The sequence below is a fragment of the Ambystoma mexicanum genome, chromosome 5p (assembly GCF_040938575.1).
Source record: "Ambystoma mexicanum isolate Mex_15411 chromosome 5p, UKY_AmexF1_1, whole genome shotgun sequence".
In the NCBI taxonomy this organism is placed as follows: Eukaryota; Metazoa; Chordata; class Amphibia; order Caudata; family Ambystomatidae; genus Ambystoma; species Ambystoma mexicanum.
This window is the reverse complement of record NC_090930.1, coordinates 465,078,077-465,090,355: the sequence shown is the minus strand read 5'-3', so window position 1 is coordinate 465,090,355 and position 12,279 is coordinate 465,078,077.

Here is a 12,279-nt window from a genome sequence, read left to right as displayed (position 1 = left end):
TTCTAGCAGCTCCCACCCCTCGAGTGTACCCACGACAATAATCCCTGGGAAGGCTCCAGCTAGTCTAGAAGGGGGCTCCAGCTAGTCTAGCAGGAGCAGCCTCATTTCCATATATGGTCCTTCCACCCAACATCCTGTCAGGGGAAAGGAACAGAGCCCGGGTTTCTCAGGACTTTGAGAAACAAGGTGAAAAGGCAAAGGAAAACAAGAGGCCACCAACCAATGGCCACCTTGCTTTTGTCCAGGAATCCACTGATTCCTACGGCAATGCCCGGTTGTCCCAAAAATGAAGGCTACCTAGAGCCACTGTTAAGTCAGCATGTAGCTGCCACCAGTCCATACTCTGCTCCAAGGGGCGACACACATGTGCCCAAAAACACACACTAGGGCTACAAGGATTTACCCCTATCCATGGGTGGCTTAAGGACAGCCCATGGGTCTGTGTTCATCAGGAACGAAAATGAAGAGCTGCACTGCCAGGGGTCCAAAATGGACTCCTGTGCAGAAAATAAACAAAAAACACAGTCTAAGGAGGTAGTGGGACAAGGGACAAGGATGAGGAGGCCCTGTCCTGCCAAGACATTTCCAGCATCACAGGCACCCCTCCCACCCTCCAGACTGAAGATTGCCACCCTCATCCAGATGGTCAACATACCTTATGGGAAGGCCATCTGCATTATCATGATCCTTCCCTGATCTATGCTCAATTGTGAAGTCTAGCCCTTTTACGCTAATGGACCACCTGAGCAGTTTGGGGTATTCACCCTTCATCTGCATATGCCACTTTAAGGGTATATGGTCAGTTTTGACCTTGAAGGTAGATTCAATAAGGTAAGGTATAAAATGCCTAAGGCTCCAAACTATACTAAAGCACTCCTTTTCAACAGTCGCCCACCTACGACCCTTCAGTTGCCTACTGATGAAAATTATGGATGTCACAGGCATCAGTTTGTACAATCAAGGGTCTTCTGTAATCAGGAGGACACAACACACTTTCCTTCAAACCAGCAAAGGGCTACTGACGGTACAACGTCCTTTCATCGCGGGATGTTTTTTTGCTTGTTTTTTTACAAGTGGCACAGCGAGTAGAGCGCTCGCTTTGACATCCGTGCAGAGCCTGCTAATGCAGGTTCGAATCCCGGTGGGGCCAAACTCAGCCTTTCATCCTTCCGAGGTCGATAAATGAGCACCACACACTGTGGGTAATAATAAGCAGCGCTCAGATAGCTGAGGGTTCATAGCGCTATATAAGTGCCAAATTATTATTATTATTTACTGCAGGTTTCTTGCTAGAAAAAAACTGATCAATATCTTTAGGGGGGTTAGACAAATATATATTTGGGGTGTGGGTGTTCAGGAATATATAAAACAAGGGGATTTGCGGTTTGAGGGGGGGCCCCCCAAAAATAAGAAATAAAAAATTCAATTTGTTTTTTCGTTAAAAAATCCACAGTAAAAAACCAAGCGGAAAAACATCCCACAATGAAATGAAATGATGAAATGATATGGCATTTAAAACGCGCCTATACACAAGTGTTTCAAGGCATGACGAGGCAAGGGAAGGGGGACAAGGGAACACAGACAACAATCTTACTAGGCCCGGTGTCATTCAGATCGCGCAAGTGCATGGGAAGGGGGAAAGGGAAAAGTGCTGGGGGTAAGGGAGGGGGAAAAGTGCAGTACATGGGATATTAGAATAAATGAAATAGTAAAAGGCCAGGGGTGGCAAGTGCAAGGTAAGTGCATACGTAAGTGCTGGTAGGGGGACTGTAGGGATACAGAGAAACAGTTCCCAGGTGCAAGGGTTGCCGGGGAGGCAGTGCAGGTGTGCAGCTGGCGGGGCCTGGTCCTGAGATCAGAAGGGTGGCCAGGTAACCAGTGCAGTAACCGCCAGGACATCAGCAGGGGAGGGGGGGTGAGAAAGCAGAAGCAAAGCGGAAGGTTTTGAGGTGCTTCCGGAACCGAAGATGGTTCTCCTCAAGTTTAAGGGATGCAGGAAGGCTGTTCCAGAGGGAGGCCCCTGCCGATGAGAGGGATCTACCACCAACTCTTTGCTTGGAGAAGCGACTGACCCTGAGGGAGTTGGAGGTGGATGAGCGAAGAGCTCGAGAAGGAAGATATTTAGGAAGAGAGAATGAAAATGACATGGAACCCTTCTGACAGTCTTCAGCCCAATTAACCTTCCTTGGCTGCTTGGGTGATGTCATAGCTGTCAGATGGGAAGATATGGTGCCATAGTCTGCCATGAAGTTTCTATAGTAGTCAGTGAGGCCCAAAAAAGATCTCACCTAGTTTTGAGTAGTGTGAGTCTCCCAGTCCAGTACAGCGTGTACCTTGCTGGGGAGAGGTTGGATTGTATCCCCTCCTAACTCATGGCTAAAGTAAGTGACCTTCCCCTGGGCTATCTGGCACTTGATGGCCTTGATATTGAGGTTGGCCCTTTTCATGGCCTTCAACTTTTAGGCACAGACTACCAGGTATGCCAGAGCGATGCTGGAAGTCCGTAGACTTGGAAGGCCTAACTCCCTCCTCAAGTATTCAAAGAGGACTCAGTCAACGGCAAGTTCAAACTGCGGTTTGTTACAGCCAAATCCAACAGGGATCGATACAAGAACTCAGGAAAATTCCAGCATGTCACCCAGTAAATGGCACGCAGGCTAGTTTTGTCTTGAAAACATGTCACTACTCCGTGGCTGCTCTCCAAAAACCTATCACTTTGTGGGATTGGCCATCAGGACCAAAATAACCCATATGGGCACATATAGATGTTATTCTACTTGTTCTTACATGTCAGGTGGCTGGCCTGTCCCTTCCCCAAAATCTAACTTACTATATTATTACAGAGTAGCGGACTTACCATTGATTCTTGCCCGTTGCTACCCAGCCCTGGAGTGCTAAACTGTGATTGGCTAGGGTTGACGTCCTCAGGCCTGGGATCCGAAATGGTTCTCAGCTCACTGTGCACCTTTTCAAGGTGATGTGAACTATTATGTGTCTGTATTGTAACTTGTGTACACCACCTTTGCCTATGAGACCATGTCCCGCTCGCCGCACCGCTTATTGCACATTTTGGTGCACTTTTGTTGCAACCTGCATCTAGCTGCATGGGATTGTCTCTTCTTTCTCACTGCTGATCACTGTCCTTTGTCTGCTTCAGCTGCATCCCGTGTCTAGAGGCAGCAAAATTGAACTCTGAATTATGAGGATTTATTCTGCTTCTGTGCAGCTGGTCCCTTTGGCGTCTGGGGATTGGAATGTCTTCATAGCTCTTGTCCTTGGCTGTGAGCCTCGTCTCACGTGTCTTGCTCCCTGTGCAGCCTGAAATAGCTCTGCTCGTCTCTTGTTCAGTGGTTCGAGGCCTACTGTAATTTTCCTACAGCCATTATAGGGCGGTTTCCACAGTGTCCATGTCGTATTATGTTTCCTATATGTTAGCTACAAGTGGCTTGACCAGTTTCCATATATACTCCTTTTATGTCCATGCGACTATTGGCTTTAAGCATCAGCAAGCTCGCCCAGGATCTCTTGTGCCTTGCGGTTTTTCCGTTACTGCATTTGGCTAGTAACAAAATAATAAAGCAATACCAGTATGTATATGTGTCTGTCCTCTAACTATAGAACTGTACGTTCATGTTCTTCATGTATGTGAGTGTGTGTTAGTGTCACGCAGTGTGGACTGCACGTGTGTTTCATGTCTAACGCTGCTATGTCGTGGTGTCTCTAATGACCTCAGCAGCATGGCTTCTTGGTGCTTAGTCCAGGCTGTCAATATAGGTGTCTTTGACTTTAGTCTTCGGCTTTTCTTCCATGCATGGATAGATTTCTACCAAACCTGGTCTGTATGGCTGGCTAAGGGGGTACCTCTCAGTGTATTTGTCGATCATTGGTGCATTTGGGATTCGTCCAAAATAGAATGGGTGGTTGCAGCATTTTCTGGCCTTTCGTCTTGCCATGAACTTGTGGGAAGGAGTGGTGGTGGCAAGATCCTGACTCCCTCTTCACAACGCCTTATCCAAATGAGTCAGCTGCTCTTCCCAAGTGGAACTGTAGACAGCAATGTTATCTAGATACTCGACACAGATGGCCTCTAGTCCACTGAGGGCATGATTGACTAGCATTTGGAAGGTGGCAGGGGCATTCTTCAACCCAAAAGGCATGACCCTAAACTGGTAGAGCCCCTAAGGGGTTGAGAAAGCCATTTTTGCCTTGTCCTGGTCAGTCAGAGCTATTTCCCAATAGCCTGATGTGAGGTCAAAGGTGCTTACAAACTTGGCAGCACCTATGGTGTCCACAACCTCATCATCCCTAGGCAATGGATGAGCACCAGTCTCGGTGACTGCATTGACTCCTCTGTATGCCACACAGGACCTCCGATCTTTGGTACCTGCCTGGGAACTGGCCTTGGGAACAAGGACCACAGGGCTGGACCATGACGGGTTCAATTACACCCACAGCCAACATCTTGGTGACCTCTGCCTGGATGTGGTCCCTTACAGTGTGTGACATCCTTTAGCATCTGCTTTTGATCGGTACACTGTAACCAGTGTCAATTTCATGCCTGCACCATTGGGTGAGACTTAGTGTCAATGGAAACAGAAGGGCATACTGCTGAGCAAAGCCCTGCAGGCCCTCTGCTGCTCTGATTTCAGATATGGAAAGATCCTGAGGATTGGTATGCAGCAAGTCGGGAAGGGGCTCACTCTCACCCTCCTCTTTCTCTTAAGATAGCAAGTGATATGATACTTCCTCTCTTCGGTGGTAGGGTTTGAGTCTGTTAACATGGAAGACCTGAGGGGCTACCCCAGGGATACCCATGTCAACCAGATAGCTGACTACATCCATCTTGGAGATTATCCTGAAGGGTCTAGTTCACTTGTCTGGCAAAGACCCAGGCTTGGTTGGCTCCATAACAAGGATCTCCTGGGCAGGGGTGCAGTCCACCTGGGAGGCCTTAGGGTCTTGCCAGTACTTATTCAGCTCTTGGCTGGCCTTGAGATTTGCTGATGCTGGCCCATCACCTGTGCCATCCTCCTTTTCTCAGGCCTAACAAATAGTCCCCCCATGTGGCTGAAACCAACACCCTCCGGAGGCACCTCTCTGTAGGCAAACAGCAGGCATGATAGAAGGAGGTCCCATCACCTCTGCAGGGGCTCTTCTAAAGCACCCAGCATGCCTTTGAGAGTTTTGTTAATTCTCTCAACCAGACCATTGGTCTGGGGGTGGTAGGATGTAGAAAACATGTTAGTCACACCACACTCCTTCCACATTGCCTGCATATAGCAAGATATAAAATCGGCTCCTCTGTCTGAGACCACTTCTTTAGGGAAACCAACTGTGGTGAAGATGCACAGGAGAGCCCTGGCAACCACCTTTCAGCAATAGCCTGGAGGGGTACAGCCTAAGGGTACCTGATGGCATGATCTACCAGAACCTGGATGAACCTGTGTCACCTGATGTCGGAGGGTCTATAGGACCGACAATATTGATGCCTGCCCTCTCAAATGGTGTGCCCACCACTGGAAAAAGGTGCAGTGGGGCAATGACTCTGCCTCCAGTTCTATCAGACAATTGGCAAATGGGGCAAGTCTTGTAGAAGGCTTCTATTTCTACTGCCATCCTGGCCTGGGTATGTGGGTTGTGAGCCTTTGCTTGGTCTTCTTAGTGCCAAGATGACCAGCCAAGCGCACCTCGTGTGCCAACTGCAGAAGGAAGGGCCAGTAGACCTTGGGGACAGCCAACCCTTTAACTATACCAGTTACTGGCTCACTATAAAGGAGGTTGCCCTCCAATCACGCTTGAAGGACCTGGGCACTTCACCTTGAGCCTGGGTCTGTCTTCTCAGATCCTCAAGAGAGTGGCACTTTCTTTGATCTGTACACAAATCTGCTTTATGGGGCCCCCTTTTCGCCAAAAAGGCGCTGACAGTCAGGGTGTACCACTCCCTGAAGAGGGTCATCTGGCTCTTCTCCCTCTGGAGTTGAGTCTAAGGTCAACACTGGGCCCATTCCCTCAGGTGCTTGGTCCACAGTGGTCACTGCAGATGCAGTAGGTAGAGAAGGCTCCCCCTCCACAGAGATGGCCTTCTTGCTCTTCCTTTTTGCCTTGGGTTTCCCCCTTTGGCTTCGATAACTGCCTACCCATCAGACCCTGTTTAGCCTGAGATCTAGTGACTGCAGCAGCAATGAGGGATGGCCCATTGGAAACCAACCCCAGCGCAGGTAGGTCATTTCGCAGCAGCACCTGGGCAGGCACATGATCCTGTACAATCACTGTAATTTTGGCTGTATTGTCATCCACCTGGATGGTGACTAAAGCTACAGGGGCAAGTCTGGGAGGTGCACCAGCTAACCTAGTGGTTCTCAGAGGAGCACCTATATAGTCCTCTGGCCTTAGCAACATCCTGTCTACAACTGTCATGCTAGCCACCGTGTCTCTCAAACCAGTGTAAGGCTGGCAATTTATGAGGAAACTTCTTTAAAATCTATGGCTATTCAGTGGGTTGGTAGTCAGCACCTCTGATTACTGATACCAGGCCACAAGGGAAACTAAGAAAGTCTCTGCAGGAGCCTCCAGCTCAGGCATAGGGCAAGGGTATGCCAGTGGACTGAGGATGGGCACCATCCAACCGTTTGAGACATTATACGCCTGTTGGGCTCTCAGATTGACTTTGGACATTTGTTCTTAGTTGGTCTCCTTCAGGAAGTTACCAGACTGGTATCGGGGGAGTTTGAAAACCTCCAGATGAGCTGTGGGGTTTGGAATTTTGGGCTTTTGCCATTGGTGGAGGCTGCTTATTTTTTGGAGTTTTTTTTTACACTGAACATTATAGTATTCATTTTTCTTCTTGTCCCTTATAGATGGTTGATATACTAGCATTGGCAGTATTTTATGTTGTGATACAGTTTGCATTGTATAAAGTGGTAATACTGTCCATGTACACTTCCATGCCTGCGCCCGGCTAAATGAAAACATTAAAAAAATTAGCAGACATTTAATAATACAGGATTATTTTGTACATTTCTTAATCTGAGTTTGTGTAACGCTACCCTCATGGTGTCAGACATTGGCACCATTCACGTAACTCATTGTGCAAGCATTTTCTGACTCCTTTGTGTATCATTTATTCACAATTTTCTTTTCCTTTTTGCTGTACCGTAAAGCAAATATCTCTTTATATTTTCTATGTTTATATATATTTATATTCAGAGCATGTGACTTTTTTTTTACATTCAAATATTACAGTTCCCAGTGGACAAAATGAGGAATACAAAAAAGAAATTTTCGGAGCTGCTCAGCCAATGAGAAGCAAGTAGTAGCCTAGCCCCTACCCCACTGCGTTGTCATCTGAACCCTTGGCCTATGTGAGACCCATCCACTCCAAAATCTTAGCCACCACCCTCGAGGGTGCGCCACGGCGGTCGCCGAAGGACTACCAAGGAGAGGAACAGCTCGTCGTGAAACCAACCGCCTTAGAGGCGTATTCCGTGGAGCAGTTGTAAATAATTCTGGACTACCTCATGGAAAATGACTGGGCCAATGTCAGCGAAAGATCCTCCGCCAGCGTACCTTGAAAACCACAGCGGGAAATCAGACAAGGAGCTCATTTGGAAGGAGTGGGCAGAAAAACACCATTGCATCTCCTCAGCTGCTCAAATTATTATCATTGCGACGTCCCAAAGTACAGTGCGGCCGGCCGGTTTCCTGCTCTCTTGCTGACCAGTAAATAGAAACGCAACCTAAATATAAAAATTGCCGGGCAAGCAGCGCTCTTCAAAGATGTAAATACTACTTTCCAAGCGATCGAAGGCAAAGGAGGGAGCGCGCAGAGCTTCACAGCCTGGTGTATTTCTACATGTCTGTCGGTGCTCTCCATAGATAATGCATCAGACTCCACAGAATACACATGTAGACAGCGCCCATCCCCAAAAGGTAACACGCATTGGCAAAGCCAACAGTTTGGGCTTTTTTGTAGACATGGGTGGGATCAGCACTTTTCAGGCAGTGCTTGAATGGGACTTCCTTACCATAAGATGTGAACACCTTAGAGAGGGTGTTAATATCTTCACATATTATAGCAGTACCTGGAAAATGCCTACCTAATGCCAACACTGTTGGCTTTGCCAATTCATGTTTTAGCAGGAATTCATTGCAATCGACAGATGCAACGACACCCATATTGCTTATAGATCAAGGGTCTGAAAGCACACTTGGTTGAGAGAAGAAAAGGCTGCCTCTGTAGAAAGACCCTTTTTAAAAACAAAATCTTATCAAGCATCATAATACTTGTGATACAAATTTTTCAAAAGCCACCCATGCAGGAGCTTGTTCCACTTTTGATGTATTCTACAGGTAAGAACATGCATGTTAAGGAGGCTTCAAAAAGAAAAGACCCGCAGTGCTTTTACCTTTGGCAAAATGGGGAAGTGAATTAAATGGATTTCAAAACCGGGTGGTTGGTTATTGTGTTTCTGCTTTGGCTGGTCTGCAGTTGATTGAAAGCTCCATCATTTTGTGCTATTTATGCACTGCCAATTAAGGGCCACGAATGTTTTTATGTTTCCTTAAAGTGGAGGCAAGTTTGATATTTTCTTAAGTATTATTGGAAAGTTTAAAGTACAGCTAGCTGGGCGTGTTCTGCGAAGCAGGGGTCATTTAGTGGCTTAAACTGTAAATTAAAGAGGGTTGAAAGCGCGGAACCTTAACAGCAATGTTTACCAATGGTGTGTGTACCTGATCTTATAATGACAATAATGACAGAGTTGCAGTCGGAGCAGGAAGCTCTGTTCGTTTGGTCTTTCTACATTGTCCTTTGCAACGTTGCTTTCAGAACGTGAACGTGAAGGAGGAGCTTTCTTTAAAAAAAACCTGCATACCGCGTAGTGGCACAGAGTTGCAAAGCTCTAGTAATTCTAGTTACATAGGGGTGAATTGTGCATTGCCTGTGTTCAATGAGGCATCTGCCCCTACTAAGGACTTGGTCCCTAACAACAAGGTCGTTTGTCCTTCTTTTATTGGGTCTATCTCGACCCCTGAAGTCATTTGTGTGGAGGAACTTTCTTGTCAGCAGGCCGGAGGCAACAATGTTCAGTATGGCGGCTCTGGAGGTATATCTGTGGAGAAAGCTTCTGTTGGCAAGAAACGACAGCGCCTTCAGCTAACAAAAGCTAAGAATAGTTCGACACAGCAGTTGAACAAAAAATCATCAATCAGATTTCTGAGGACATTATTTATGCAGCCGACTGTGACAGCCGCTCTTTCACATGCGGAGGTGGCACCGGCAGCCTCTACTAAAATCATGATTGTAGACCCACCACTTCAAATGCAAAAGTTGTCTATGCTTCAAGAGGCTTACATGAAAACAGTGACCTGTACTGATATTGGGAGACCGGTCCATATGGATGACAGGGTGAGGTCACTAAACCATATGGAGTGTTTCCCTGAGGTGAGACCCTCCTTACTCAATGTTATCTGTGGTGCTAATTCTGCATCTTATAACCATGTGATTGGGGCCATCTCCAAAGAGTGTTTGCTACAAAGTTCTACTGAATTCCCCATTCAAGTAGATTCTTTGATTGGCTACAATAACGCGTTAGTGGGCAATCTACCAAAAAAGCTTCACTCCCCACGGGCTCATCTAACGTTCAAAAGAATTACAACATGGCGACCAATTGGAAAGGTGGTGCCATTGATCCTGTACCCTTGGGGCCAAAGGCATTTCTGAGAGGTTCCAATTTGGACGTGGGATCAAGACAGGATGATACTTATACTGAACATCCATTTAGGATCTTAATTGAATGTGTCCTACCAGACAATATGTCCTTGGTATAAAATGCTATGAACATTCTTCGTGTACTCTGTGAAATACCTAGCTTGGTTGGTATCTCTACAAGAGATCTGCAGAGAGTGGATTTTATTGATCTGTACAGGACGGATCGTTCAGTTATATATGTCAATTCTAAAATCTTCTTTTATATTATCCTATGTGAACGCTTGAGAGCATTTGGTTTTGATTTTAATCACTATCCAGAGAGAATGAGAACTGTCTGCACTCAGTTGGTAGTCCTAAGAGAGTAGTTGCTCCTGTGACTTCCATAAGAGTGATGGGGAGTGAAGTAGCTATGGGGGAGGACGTTCTGGCACTGAAGCCTAGGATGAAGGCTTCTGAAGACAGCAGAGACTGGTCTTGGCTGTTGAGTGTGATGTACCGAGGTTAAGAACAAACTGTAGCTATTAGTGCTAGTCGGGTTGGCCAGTTCTCACTTTTGTCATTGAATAGTCATGGACACATCCACCTTTTTACTAATCCTATTGATGGTAAACAACGAAAGACCCAAACAATAGTTAGCCTACAAGAAACCTGGCTGAGGTCTCCACCATCCCTTGGTGGTTTTGTAGTGAGCTTTCAGGCAGCTAAACAGGGGTAAATGGGTTGCACATACTGTGGCCTACTTACCCCCACCCTCATAAAATCTAGTAAAGATATTGTAGTCATGGGGAGTATGGATATTTGTTCTGGTGTACAGGCAACACATGTTAAAACGTTGCTGAAGGATCATCTCCACTTTCTAATTGTTAATGTGTATTGGCACAGGGGTATTTGTGGTCTGGGTGATGTTCTAGACCACATTACACTTTGTATAAATGAATGGAGTGATGTGTGTGTGGGAGGTTTTATCATCCTAGTGGGAGATCTCAATTCTGATTACATCAACTTTACTCTCTTGGATGCTTGAGATCAGGTGTGCGTCCACTGCTCCAACAAACAATATAATGGTAGAAAGTGGATTGAGGACCTGGGAGGTCTTGGCGTGTCTCTATTGAACGGCACTGTTTTTGATAATATTCCTCATCGACCGACCTGGCCAAACGGTGATGCATGTTCAACCATTGACTACATCTTTGTGGGAAGGTGGATGTTTGAAAAATGTGTTCTTCTAAACATTGCTGCCACAAGCTTTAGTGATTAATCAATGCTTGAGGAACAATTTGAGGCTGGTCCTCGGCATGAAGATACTGGGGAATCTGGTTTCAAAGATCTATCAATGAACACAGTGGGTAATAGGATATCCTGAAATCTTGTTACTGCTTCCATGGTGAACAATTATCTGGTGAATCTCTTGACTTTGTCTTCTAATGATTGGAAATATAACACCTTTACAGGGGAAAATTTCAAAGGATGCGTGAATTATCTTTTGGAGTCAAGTCTAATAAACAGGAATCGGGGTGGGTCAGCTATGATTAAGAAACACTCCCATGTTTATAGTGAGGAGGTTACCCTTAGGAAACGGGATATGAGGAGGACACTTAGACAGATAAGAAATAATGTTGACTTACCAACTACGATCAAGGAGGCCGCAATTAGAAGAATTAGGCAGACTTACAGGAATTGACTCCAAAATAGTCGAGCTAGAAGGAGTCAGGAGGATGCTGAGGCTATGTTGTTGATTTTGTGTAATGAAAACACAGAAGCTTTTTGGATGCTTATTAATGTACTAGATATATCTCAGCCTACCAAACAAAACAACGCAGTCTCTGAGAAGGACTGGGTGACTCACGTTAACATCTTGTATTCTCAACCCAAAGGGAACGTTTTCAGTTATTATAATGATTCATATGAAATAACTATAAGTAGTATGCTTAACTTTGATGGTGAAAACGTACTGGAAGTAATCAATAAAATCTGTCCTTCTCATGCTCCCCGGCCAAATAAACTAGCACATTTTATGTTTAAGTCTGATCCGGTAGCTTGGGCAACGATATTGTCTTTCCTTTTTAAGCATGTTGTGAGATCTGCGTCCTTCCCTGGCACCTGGTCATCGGCACATATCACATATTGTGCCCATATACAAAAATGGCACTAGATCTGACCCTACTAACTGTAGACCCATCACCATTTTGGATGCCAACAGCAAGGTTTTTGCTACCATCTTACAATCGCACGTTGAGCTGTGGGCAACAGAAATGGGAGAAATTGATAAATGACAGATAGATTGGGTTCAGGAGACATATGGGCATATTGTTGAACGGTCTCATGCTGAAGTGCATACAACATCTTGCATGGGGAGGGAAATATGATTCAGTGTTTTGTGCATCCATTGACCTTACGGCCACCTTCAATGCAGTGGACCACGATCTTCTGTGGTCCAAACTTAGAAAAGGAAGAATTCTAGCAGGTCTGTTAAGGTTGATAATCGGCTCATATGTAAATTCCAACATTCAAGTCCGATTGAATCATACTTGTCTACTGTTTCGCGAAAGTACAACTTTCAGGAGGTCAGG